We start from the raw sequence: 12,601 nt of genomic DNA on the forward strand, positions 1-12,601 counted from the left end.
GCCGCAGGTGGGGCCTCTGTCGCCCTCATCACCATGGCAGGCGGTGATTAATGGGCAGCCTCATTGCCAGATGATGGATGCAGCTATCACTGCGCCCAGCTGCATTGACCCCTGGCCCTGCCCTGGGAGATCCATGGGCGGCAGCAGCTGGGCCAGCATGATAAGATGGGCCAATGGGCTCCTGCCAATTGCCTGCTCCATCACCTGCCATTGCTGCCACCATCACGCTGCAGGAGGGCAGATTGGCGCCATCAACATCGCGTGATTCATGGGAACACTGGCGGCTGAGGGGAGGGACCTTGCGGGACCTGTGTGGGATGTGGGGTGGCTGTGGCCATGGGGACATGGAGGGGGACCCCTAGAGCTCGGCACCCGTTCAGCGCTCATCCAAGGACCCAAGGGACTTCAGCAGGGGCAGGGGCCAGGGCCAGACTGCAGTGACAACCTGGCAGGCTTCTTGACCCCAACCCTGCCTGCGTAAGACTCAGCACTCAGCCACCATCCTTGTCCCTTGTGGACCCCTTTCCCCATTGCCCCAGCCATTGGAGAACCCCAGATCCTAGGAGGGCTCCTGTCAACCCAAGGTGGAGGCTGAGGCTGGAGGATTGCAAATTCGAGGCCAGCCTCCAAACAGTGAGACCCTGTCTTAAAAATTGAAAAGGGCTGAGACGTGGCGTGGTGGCTAGAACCCCTGGGTTCAGTCCTTGGCACCCGAACCTATCGCAGGGGTCTCCAGGCAGGGGCGAATCCCACACCCACGGCACCAGCGCTCAGCTGCCAAAGGGCAGCTCTGGCCGCTGGCCACCTGCACTCTTCACCCTAAGAGGGAACTTGTCGCACTCAGGCAGTGGCGACAAACTTCCAGGGTCCTGGGGCACCCGCGCACCCCTCTCAACTACAGTAAGTTCCTCCAGGCGACTAGGGAGAGCCCTGAGGTGACCTGAGCCCTGGGCACTGTCTCTGCAAACCAGTGGCCTCGCGGCTGCCCGGAGCCCAGCGCCACCAGCTGGAACCACAAAGGCCAGGGGTCCTGTAGCATCAGTGATGGCCACCAGGCGGGGGATAGCCCCGCCTTTCCTAGAGGGGCCGAGCTGCCAGCAGGGACGTGGTGAAGACCTCCGCCTGGTCGTCTGGGCCTCAGGCGATGCGAAGCGGGGAAGTGCTGTCCCCTCCTCACGGTTCTCGGGGGCTATGCCACCTCTGCGCCACCGCTGTGCTATGACGCGAGGTCAGGGACCGCAAGGCTGCAGCCCCCCCACACACACACAAACACACAAAGCAGCGATCCGTCTCTGCCCACACCCCGCCCACTCCCTGACCCCGGGGCATGGCCACACTCCCAGCTTCTGCGCAATCTGCTCCGCATCAGGACCACAGCAGAGCATGGAGAGGTGCCCCTGGGGGAGACGTCCAGGAAGGCTATGCCTGCAGTAGGTGTGCAGGCAGGGGCCTGGGGTAGGCAGAGACCGGAGAGCTTGGCCTCCCAGCTGCCTCCTGGCCTCCTACTGCCCTGGGCCTTACTTTCTTTACCAGCCACCAGAAGTTGGCTGCAGACATGATGGAGGGTGGGGGTGGATGAAGGTGGGGCCTGAGCCCCCGTCCAACCCCTCCCCACACACACCCACATGCTGTCTGACCCTGGGCTCCATTTGCTCTGCTCTGAGTCAGGTTGACATTGGCCCCAGGCACAGCCCCAAGTCCCCAGGGCAGAGAGAGAAGGCACAGTGCTTAACCGGGCAGGAGGTTCCCTACTTGGGGTTTTGGTTTTTCCCTGTATCGGGGACTGAACCCCAGGGCTGCTGGATGAAGGAGGCCCACACCCGCCCTTTTTATATTTAGAGACAGGGTCTCACGAGTTGCTGAGGGCCTCACTAAATTTTTGAGGATGGCCTCCAACTCATGATCCTCCTGCCTCAGCCTCCAGAGTTATTGGGATGCAGGCATGAGCACAAGGGGATGCTCCCAGCAGGAGGAAGGCCAGGCTGCATGCCAGCACATCTCTGGAGATGAGCCTGAGTGGAAACGAGACCATGAACCAGCAGTTTATAAAAAGTTGCCTTTATTTATCATTCATACACCATATCTCAGTTATGCCATTTTGGCATCCACAGTGACAGTCCCCTGGAAGCTGGGTCAGCCCTTGCCCACCACTGTGATCACTGCCCACAAGCTGTACGCCCAGGCCACACGGAGTCAGCAGGAATGTAAGCGCCTCTGAGGTCTGGCACTCTCCAACCACATCCAGTGAGCCGGGGACTGGGCCTACCTGCCAGAGGCCATGGAGTCCCCAGCGGTGGCCTGGGAAACCCTTCCCTCTAACAGAGGCAGGAGAGGGACGGTGGAGGGCCCTGTGGGCTGGGAGGTGGCTGGAGGCAGGCTGCCCTGCTGGGGACTGTGTCTAGACAAAGCCACAGGTGAGAAGCTGCTGGGCCCTGGCCGGGGCAAAGCACCCCTGGTTCTCATCCCAGGTCTCTGGGGACACTGTTCCACCTCTACTGAGCTTTTACAGGGCCCATGTAGAATAGGGGCAGCCTCCTAAGAGAGCCTGCAGCTGCATTTGAGAGGGCCTGGAGACCTCCAGGAAGGTCCCCAGCTCCATGATCTCCATCACCTGTCACCACAGATGTCATTGCCTTTTTGTCTCAGATACCAGAGCACCTTTCCAGGAAGCCCTAGCCCAATACCCTGAGCTCAGGCCCTGAGCCTGAGCCTTTCCTCCCAGCCTCCGAGTGTGGTGGAGGCTGAATGTGGTAGAAGCTGAGAGAGAGCTCTCCCCTTACTTGCATTGATCCCTAAGTGCAGTCAGAAAATTCTAGAAACACAAGGAGTGACAGAAGAAATCCCTTCCCAGGATCGCAGGGGCAGCTGCGCAGTGAGGACACACCACGGCTGACTGAAGTCTGGACAAGAAAACGCGCAAGGTGGTCCCCTTTGGGTACTGAGCTCGGCCAGGCATGGATGGAGGTGGTGACCCCAGGCCTCCCTCGGATGAGAACAAAGCTGCCTGGCCATGAGGTCCATGAGGTGGCAGGGATGGCAGTCCTGGCTCTGCCCCAGCACGAGGTCCATCTGAACACTTGGTGGGAGAGCAGCTGCCCACGGCTGGGCAGGGAGCTGTGTCGCCCTGAGCCCAGGGGACCCAACGCCCCCCATGGGAACAGTCTGTACCCAGAAAGTACCACCACTGTTGATGATGGGGACATGCTGGTGACGCTTGAATGTCCCCAGAGGAGGTGTGACCCGACGCTCGACCACCCTAAGGCCACACACAGAGATTTTGTGCTTCCAATCAGAGTCAAAAGCCACCTTTGTGGGGACCAGGGATGCCATGGTAGCTGCACACGTCACTGAGGGGGTGAGGGGAGGCCAAAACCAAAGTCAGACAGACAATGGAGACAGTGCTCCCCATCCTTGTCATGGCTACAGCTGCCAAAGCCAGAGGAGAGAAGCCCCAGCCGACGACATCCCAACGCACCACAGCACCATTGCCCCTGGCCACCACTGCCTTTTGAAGCATCACCCAGATTCTCCCTGGTCCTCAGGTAGGTGTGGCTCTCAGATGAGCAGGGTGCCCATGCTGCCCACCTCGCTGTGCTCCTGGACGAAGATCTCGAAGTACTGGGAGATGATGGTGACTGCCAGCAGGATCATGATCCCCACGCCGAGGGCGCCCAGAAAGTCAGCCAGGACCGAGTGGGCCCAAGGCACAGGCCCCCAGAGGCCACTGCCATGGGGAAGGACCTGGGGGCGGGAAGGTGGTCAGCCTCAGTGCACCAGAGAGCCCCCAACCTGGCCACCAGGCTTGCCCATGATTGAGACCAGAACCTCAGGAGGCCCCACCACCTCCCTGGAGCATCATCTACTAACACCCCTGTGCCTTCTCTAATGCTACTGGACCTAGTTTCTGCTAGGGGACTGTGACTAGTCCAAACTGAAAGGCTGCCAGACGCAGTGGTCCACACCTGTCACCCAAGCAACTCAGGAGGCTGAGGCAGAGGATTGCAAGGTGGAGGCCAGCCTCAGCTACTTTGCAAGGGCCTATGCAACTCACTGAGACCATGTGTCTAAATAAAAAATAAAAAAGGCTGTGGATGGGGCTCACGGGTCAAGTGACCCTGGGTTTGGTTCTCAGTACAGGGGCCTGGGGGGCTGGGAACGAGACTCAAATGATGAAGATGTCTCTTGAAATGATCACTGTCCCTACCAAGGACTAGAAAGCAACCTAGGATTTGCAAGTTTGGCTTTTCATGTGTTTGCTTCTTTCAGGAGAAGTCACCAAGTGAGAGCCCACAGGACAACCTGGTCTGCCACCTGACTTTGTAGACACAGCCCTGCTTACTGTGACTGCTACCAAGTAGCAAAGGAAGACCTGAGAAAATGGCACAGAACAATAGGGAGACCAGAGGCAGCCCTCCATCCAGGATGAGGCACAGCTGCAGTGGGTGTTCCTCCTGCCCTGGGCATCTGCTACCTGGGTCCTCTCCCCACCCTCCTTCCTCTCCACCCCAAGGTGATGTCCTCGTGGGCCACCTGGCTGTGGCCGAGCTGGTCTCTGGCCTTCTCTCTGTGAGGGCCTTTTCCACTGGCACTGACCTCCCTTCTCCCAACACCACCAGCCCTCTGCGGCTCTGCTGGCCTCTCAGCCACAGCCACCATCTACTTTTATTTTTTTTCAGACTTGCGGATTGAACCCAGGGGTGCTCCACCCCTGAGCCACATCTCCAGCCCTTTTTTTTTGTATTTTGTATTTCTCACATGCCCAGAGGCACCCAGGAGGAACCCTTGCACCTGCCCTCACATGCTTCTCATGGGTTCAACTTTTTACTGGGGGCTGCTGATTAGTGGATGTAGGGAAGATGGGTGAGAACAGTGAGAGGCTGGCATGTGGCTCCCACCCAGCATCCCACTGGACTAGTGTCTCTCTTTACAGGAGAGGGGTCCCAGTGTCTAATCACCCAGGAAAAGCTGAGAGTACAGCTGACCTGGGTGATGCTCTAAGTCACGTGCACACCAATCACACTGATTTATTTCAAGAAGCTGGTTATTTCAATAAAACTAATGGATAGTCTTCCTGGAACCCTGGTGGCCACAGGAAAACTGTGGGCTGCACTCCATCGGTTCATTTGTGGGAACATGCAGGTTAAAAGCCATGGTCCCTCTCCTGTGGGGTTGAAATTCTGATGGAGGACAGGATGCTAATGAGTAAGCAAATCATAAGGGATGTTATTGACAAGTACCATGAGAATGGGGAGAGAGACAGGGCTGGGGCATTGGCATTGAGAGCACAGAAATAGCAGATGGAGACAAACTTGATGGAAATGTTGGTGTGTCAACAGAAGCTGGCTTCTGTGTGAGAAATGTGTCCATCATGCAGACCGCATGGCTGGCTCCAAGACTGGTGTGGAAGAGGCTCTCATATGCTCTGGGAAGGCTCTGGAATCCATGTGACTGGTGCAGATGGCTAATGGAGAAGGCAGGTAGAGGGACAGAGGTAGGGCAGGTGGAGGGGCAGAGGGAGGAGGGTAGGGGACTGAAGATGGGCAGGTGGAGGGGCAGGTGGAGAGGCATAAGAAGTGCAAGAGGTGGGACAGGTGGAGGGGCAGTGCAGGGGCAGGTGGAGGGGGCAGAGGGAGAGCAGGTGGAGGTGCTGGTGAAGCGGCAGATAGGGGACAGGTGAAGGGGCATGTGAAAGGGCAGGTGGAGGTGCAAGTGGAGGGGCAGAAGAGGAGCAGGTGTAGGGGCAGCTGTAGGGGCAGGTAGAGGGGCAGGTGAAGGCACATGTGAAAGGGCAGAGGAAGGGCAGGTGGAGGGGCAAAGGAGGGGCAGAAGAGGAGCACATGGAGGAGTAGAGGAGTGGCAGGTGGAGGGGCAAAGGAGGGGCAGGCGAGGGGCAGGTGGAGGGATAGTAGTGACCCTCTGGAGCAGCACTCTGAGGACAAGGGCAGTGTTGCCTTTCACAGGAGGAGAGTGGGGAGCTTGCTTGGTTTGAGCAGAGGACACCCATGATGGAACCCATAAGTCCTAAAGGTCTATTCTGTCTGCACATAGGCCTCACTGGCAGAGGTTGGCCAGGGAGTGCAGTCATGAGGCTCCTAAAGGATCTGGGTGGCAGCTGGCCAGGTGAGAGGTGGACCCTTTTTCTCTTTGGCCTTATGGCTTTCAAAACTTGGGACAGACCAGGGAATGCACTGCCCGACTCAGGATGTCAGACTCCTTTCTCTGGGGCCACTTGTGCTCTCCAGTCTCTGAATGGTGTCATGGTCCACAATGCCACCTCTGTCTCCAGATGGTAAGACCCAGCCAATGCAAGAAGTGAATCTCATTTTGGTTAAGCCAGAACCAGATGTCTAGCAGCCTAGGAACCTGGGCCTCTCCCAGTCACTGAGGAGGTCATACGCACAGCCTGAACCCTGCACATAGTCGTGTATTTCTGGGAGTGCTGTGTACAATGGAACAGGGTGCCAATAACTCAGTGATTCTGACAACTGTGTCCCCTCTCTACAGAGCAGCCTCACCCAAGGCAAAAGAGCTGCTGCCATCACACAAATCATTCAAAAAAAAAAACCAAACTTTCAGCAAATTTTGCTTTCACTGTCCGGTGGCCATGACCGAATATTGCACCACCCACTTTATCTCAGGGACTCTGCTGACCCAAGTGGGTTTTAGTTGCTCTCTCCAAACCTCTTATTGAATCCACACTTTTTTTCTCTAAAAAATGCCTGATCCTTAGTCTTCTCCTCTGTGCCCCCATCTCCTCTGTTCCCAGCCTTTCTTCTGGGAACCCCTGCTGTGGTCTGCACACCTAAGCACTACTGATCTGCCCTGTGTGAGGGAATCCAGGTTTTCATTGTGTCACAGCAGGAATTTATGCTCAGAAAACTGATTTTAGGTGCTGTGTGAGAGGAGGCGGTGTTCACCTGCCTCACTGTTGTAACCTCTGCATTAGGAATAGCAAAGTTTGGCTGGGGGTTTGGCTCAAGCAGTAGCGCACTCACCTGGCATGTGTGCGGCACGGGTTTGATCCTCAGCACCACATACAAACAACGATGTTGTGACTGCTGCCGAAAAAACTAAAAAAATAAATATGAAAATTATCTCTCTCTCTCTCTCTCTCTCTTTAAAAAAAGGAATAGCAAATCATTGTACTGCACCCATTAAGTGTCCACAATAAATAAAATGAAAATAAATTTTGGGTTTAATTTCTGATCTTGATATTTGCTCAGTACACCAGCACTTTTTCATTTCTTTCCAAACATCCCTTATATAGCCAGTCAGACCTGATGAATTTATATCATAAGGTAAAATTCTATGTTCTAGATTTATCTTGTTGATTTCTGAAATTATAAAGCACAGTGATTCAAGATGATGCGAAAATTCTAGGAAGACTGTGCTGGGCAGAAAATGGTCAATAAAGTCATATTAGTGACTTCTCTTGAATGATTGCATTATATTCTAATTAGCTATTTGTTACTTATTTAGGACCGAGATTACCAATACTATTTTGTAAATTCTGTTATAAAATTTCTGTAATTGTATAAAAATATAATGGAAAATGAGGAAACATACATATTTTTTCATTATGGACATGAGCACAGCAGTGCTGCTCAGAGTTGCACTATATTAGCAGCCTGTTAAGTGCAGTTGTACATTAAAACAACCCCACATAAACATGGAGATTGACAGTGTAAATGAAAATGTAATTTGGGGAAATAATGACTAAAAATACAAAACAATAATTTTCTAAACATGCCCTGTCATTTAATGGCTTTGTACTAGTGAAGAGATTGCTAAGATACAAGTGTCTCTGCCTAGGGAACCAGGCCAGCCCCTCCCCTCTGCAATCACTGATGGAGGCTCTGTGTCCCCTGGAAAATGGTGTCAGAGCCAGTGTTCATCAGTTACTTCTTATGAGCTGGGAAAGCTGTGGATTTATCCCCTCATTTGGTCTCCATAATGGTCCTAAGATGTGGAATTTTGTAGGTGTAGCCATCTCACATATAGGGAAAGTAGTACCCAGAGAGGTTAAGCAACATGCAGAGATCACACAGCCAATGAGGGCAGGTTGGACTTGGCAGCAGAGTCTGTGTTCTTACATCCCAACTATAGGACATCCCTCCAAGTCAATGTAGCACAAATTAAGACCTATTACAGTGAACTAAAAACTTTCTGAGCTCAGGGACCCCTGTGGCTTCTTAGCCCTACAATGAGACCTAAATATATTTGGTGTTCAGCAAAGATTTCTAAAATTAGAGAATGGGTGAGAGTCATATTTTGATTAAGCCGTGAAGAGCTACCATGCCCCAGGATAGAGAAAAACTGGGAAATGGGCTCAGTCAAGTTTCACAGGCTCATGGCTCATGAGGTCAGATCCCGCTCACCCCACAGGGCACATGACACTGTGTGGTGGCCACTCTGACTGGGTGAATCACTTGGGACATAATTAACCATGAAATCCAACAGGTCCTGTCCACCACCACATACACACAGCCAGGCTGGCTTGGGCCTTAGGTGGGGGAATCTGGTTGCTCTGTTTTCAGTATTTATGTCTCCTCAAGGAAATCTTAGGGCTTGACCCTTTTTTCTTGGGCATGCAAATAGGAAAGTCATTTTATTTTTCTTTCTTCAGAGATTTACAGTTCTAACCTAACAATGAGTCAAAATCATGAGTATGATACATATCATAAATACCTCAAGTTCAAATTAATGATGCCCTATGTGTGGGTGTTTGTGTGTGTGTGTGTGTGTGTGTGTATGTGTGTGTGTATGTGAGTGTGTGTGTGTGTGTGTGTGTGTATGGGGGTGCAGCAGGACTTTGCTTTCTAAAGATATAGCAAAATGAACATTCAGAATGAGGGTGATAGGATTCTCTGACCCCAGTTTAAATGCCCTCTTATCATACAGATCTGTTCCCTAAGCCTCCAGGCTGGGAAGGCAAAGGACAATCCTTAGCTCTCAATATCAGAGTGCTCTGGGGGTTTGAGGCCTGGAGTGGCAGCAAAGGTGGCCATTTGTGTCTGTTGGCAGATCCACCGACTGCACTCTGGCTTTGGTAATTGATGATATCAAGCCTCTGGGGGTGCATAATGGGTGAGCAGCCCCTGTGTTAGAGGTGAGTCCACAAAGGTGGTTGAAGCTTCTTGCTGTATGCTGGCCTGTCTCTTCAATCAAAAGTGCTACAGGGATTAGAAAGCCAAAACTTAGTCCATTCTCACTTTGTTGATGTAAGTTCACATGCTCATTCCACATCACCCCTTCCCTTCATCTCTTCTGCCTCCTGTATATGTAAGCATGTCTGTGTGTGTCAACAGTTTTGTGCAGCTGGATTCCATTTCAGTGATTAGGCCATCAGTGTTTGGGACATCATCTTAGCTCCTATCACAACCAACTACATCTGGGAGCTTTCTTCTCAAGCCTATGATGAAGAGATATCTATGGCAGATCTATGGTGATGGCAAGTTATCTGAAATTGAGATGCAGCGATCTGTTCCCACAAACTCAAGTACTGCCAATGACAGACAAAGAGAAAAGAGGGGTGGTGATTCCTTGGCTTCTGTGGGGTCCTGAGTGGCTAAAGTGCAGCACATAGATACAACTGCTCCTCAAACCATGGGGCTCTCACTCGAGAATTTTTTAAAGACTATCACCTCATATCTTGGGCTTTTGGGCTTATATCTCTCTCCCTACAGTTCCTGGCACAGTCACTCTTTCCTAACAGCACTCTACTTTTTTACCTAAATTAGAAATACTCTCCCACATTAGACATGGTCCATTCTGCTCCTGCCAAAAGCCACACTAGGCCAGTTAAATATACCTTTGCAAATGGAGGGACAAATTACTAGAAAGAGCTTATGTTCTGCTTCATGCAGAAGATGTCTTGTCCTAGTCCCTATGGGTCATGGGAGTGCTCTTGAGTGAGGCCTCCTTCCCATATTCCTGGCTGCCTCAGCTGCCAATCCCAGGCCAAAGGAGAGCTTCCCTCTTCTGCTTTGATCTCTTTCTAATCATCTCTTTCTCAGGTTCACCCTAGTTAGTTTCTTCAGGCTTGCAGGGAGAAGATTCCCACCCACATTTTCAGCTATTCAAATATTTCTGAATCAATGCTGTATCTATTGAGTGCCAATTCATTACTCAGAGTTTGTCTGAGAGCCCAGCAAGGACTGCGGAATCTCTGCCCTTGAAACAACAGAAAACTCCCAGGTGGGCATGGTTGTGGGTTGGGGCACTGTCCAATTTCCTGAGGGCACAGACATTTGGACCACAGGACCAGATAAGGGTTCTGGTTCCAAGGAAAGGACATAGATGGTGCATGTGTTATTTCCTTAGCACAGTAATAAGATGGCTTTGCATCCCACACACATGACATGCATTAATACTGAGTCTTTTTCTTCTGGATTCTGCCATAAATTCTCTAGAGGACCTTCAGGAGAAGCTGCTTTATCTGCAGCAAAATCTCCTGGCTACAGAGAAGTCCTTCCCTCTGCCCAGGCTAGATACCTCTCAAGACCCCTTGACTTCTGTTCCCTGCAGAATAACATGGTATTTTGCAGTTATGGCTTCCTGTACTGGCCAACAGGCCTTTTTCATAATGTCCTTGGCCAATACTCCTACTGGTGACTCTGTTTTAATAAGTCCCCCAAATCACACAATTGCTACCCAGCCTCAAAGGGGAGAAGAGAATTTTTGCTTCTCTTCCCATCTCTGCTGATTTACCTCTTTCTGTGGTTTTTCTTTAAATACTGGTAAATCTAGTAGCAATTTAACCATACAACTACACAATAAAATGCACCCAAAGCTGAAAATTATCTAAATACTTTCTACTTCATTTTTGTTGCACTTTGCAGCTTATCAAACATTTCAACCTGACAAGTTAATGTGGGTTTCTCATGTTTTCTTCTTTTTGACATAGGTGTTTGAGAGATACGCTATCCAGTTACTTAGATATGATATCAGAAATGTATTTCCCTCACTTACATAGTACCTCAACATATTTAAAAGAAAAACATATTTCTACCAAAAGGAGAAACCATCAATATTTTAGCTTCCAACTCAGGTTTTACAATGATGATTGATAGAAATAAAAGTAGTATGTGGTGTAGGAGCACAGATACTCCTTTAAAAACACTATTTTTCCCACCACAGAATAGCTTTTCTTGTCCTTTTAGAAACCAAGGTTGACAGAAGAGACATGCGGAAGCCCAGGCCCAGTATGCTGGCCACTGCCCTCTGTGATCTGTGTCACCACACTATGCCCCAACTCACCCCACCTCAACTTTCTTCGCTCCTGTAATTTTATAGTTTGGGAGCCAGGGTGGGGAGGGGTTGCACACTAAGCAGTTAGGCTGAGTAACCTTACCTGCTTCCCTAGAGTACCATAGGTCCCAAATTAATGAACACTTAACAGCAGCAGCCACTGAGTAGGAAAACCATTAGGGGTGGGGAGGTTCTAGTTCTCACTCATTTATAAGCCCCCTATGGTTGGTGAACCATGACATGGAAGGACACCTACTCACTCAGCCAATTCTCAGGCCATGCCCCCAGGAGAAAGTGACACTCATTGCTTTCACCACATTTATAGATGGTAATCTACATGCTCATGTGTAGCTGAGGTAGAGAAAGGCAACTTCCCCCAGTTCCATTTCCCCTCTTCTGGCTTCTACTAGAACATACACTTCTCATGGGCTTTTCAAGTTCAGGGCTTCATTTCCCTGCAACCCTGTTCATCAGCTTTGGCCACCATATTATACTCTAGCCACTGGACTATGGCAGGCCTCTTCCAAGGTTTAACCCTCTTCCTCCACTTACCACCCCAGCAATGTGGCTCCCACCTGAGAATGAAGGGATGTTGCACTTAGGAATGGCCAAGTGACAAAAGAGAAACAGCCCAGATCCCCCTTGACTTTGGATTAAGAAAGACACTTGATTGATAATTAACACCAGCCACCATATCAACTCAGAATTTTACTTAAGAGGAAATAAATCAGCGTCTTAATTAATCCCATAAAAGAGAAGTAGAGGAAAAAAAAAAAGATGCTCTTCAAATCGTAAGGTGTGTGATATGTACTTAAAACAGCTGCCTTTAATTGAACACATTTCTGCACCTGGCCCTCTGTTAAAGCTCTTCTCAGCATTATGTCACTCATTGTTCATGACAACTCTGTGAGAAAGAAACTGCCATCCCCTTTCCCAGATGAGGAGACTGGGGCTTAGGACACACTGTGTTCTCCAAGTAGCACTTTAATAATAAGTACCTAGAGGTTAGATAAAAGTCCCTGACCACACACATGCCTCTCTACAGCAGGGAGTATGGCAGTCTGGCCTCTGAGGGCAGCTCCAGTTGGTTCCTAAAGACCTGCATGGGAGAAGAAATTTCTGGTCACCAAGCAATACAGATGTGCTGGGCAGGATGATATAGTGATGACCCAGAGAGGTGTCGAGGTTCCTGGGAGCCACCAGGAAGCACCAGTATGGGGTAGTTGGAGCAGGAGATAGCATCTCAAAGGTCTGGAGTCTAGAAGTGTAAGGGCCCTACTCCATCTAGAAGCTCCAGTGAAGGATCTGCCCCAGCTTTTCTCCTAGTGCTTAGTAGTTCCTTGGCTGCAGC

Source organism: Callospermophilus lateralis, unplaced genomic scaffold, assembly GCF_048772815.1.
Source record: "Callospermophilus lateralis isolate mCalLat2 unplaced genomic scaffold, mCalLat2.hap1 Scaffold_197, whole genome shotgun sequence".
Classification (NCBI taxonomy): domain Eukaryota; kingdom Metazoa; phylum Chordata; class Mammalia; order Rodentia; family Sciuridae; genus Callospermophilus; species Callospermophilus lateralis.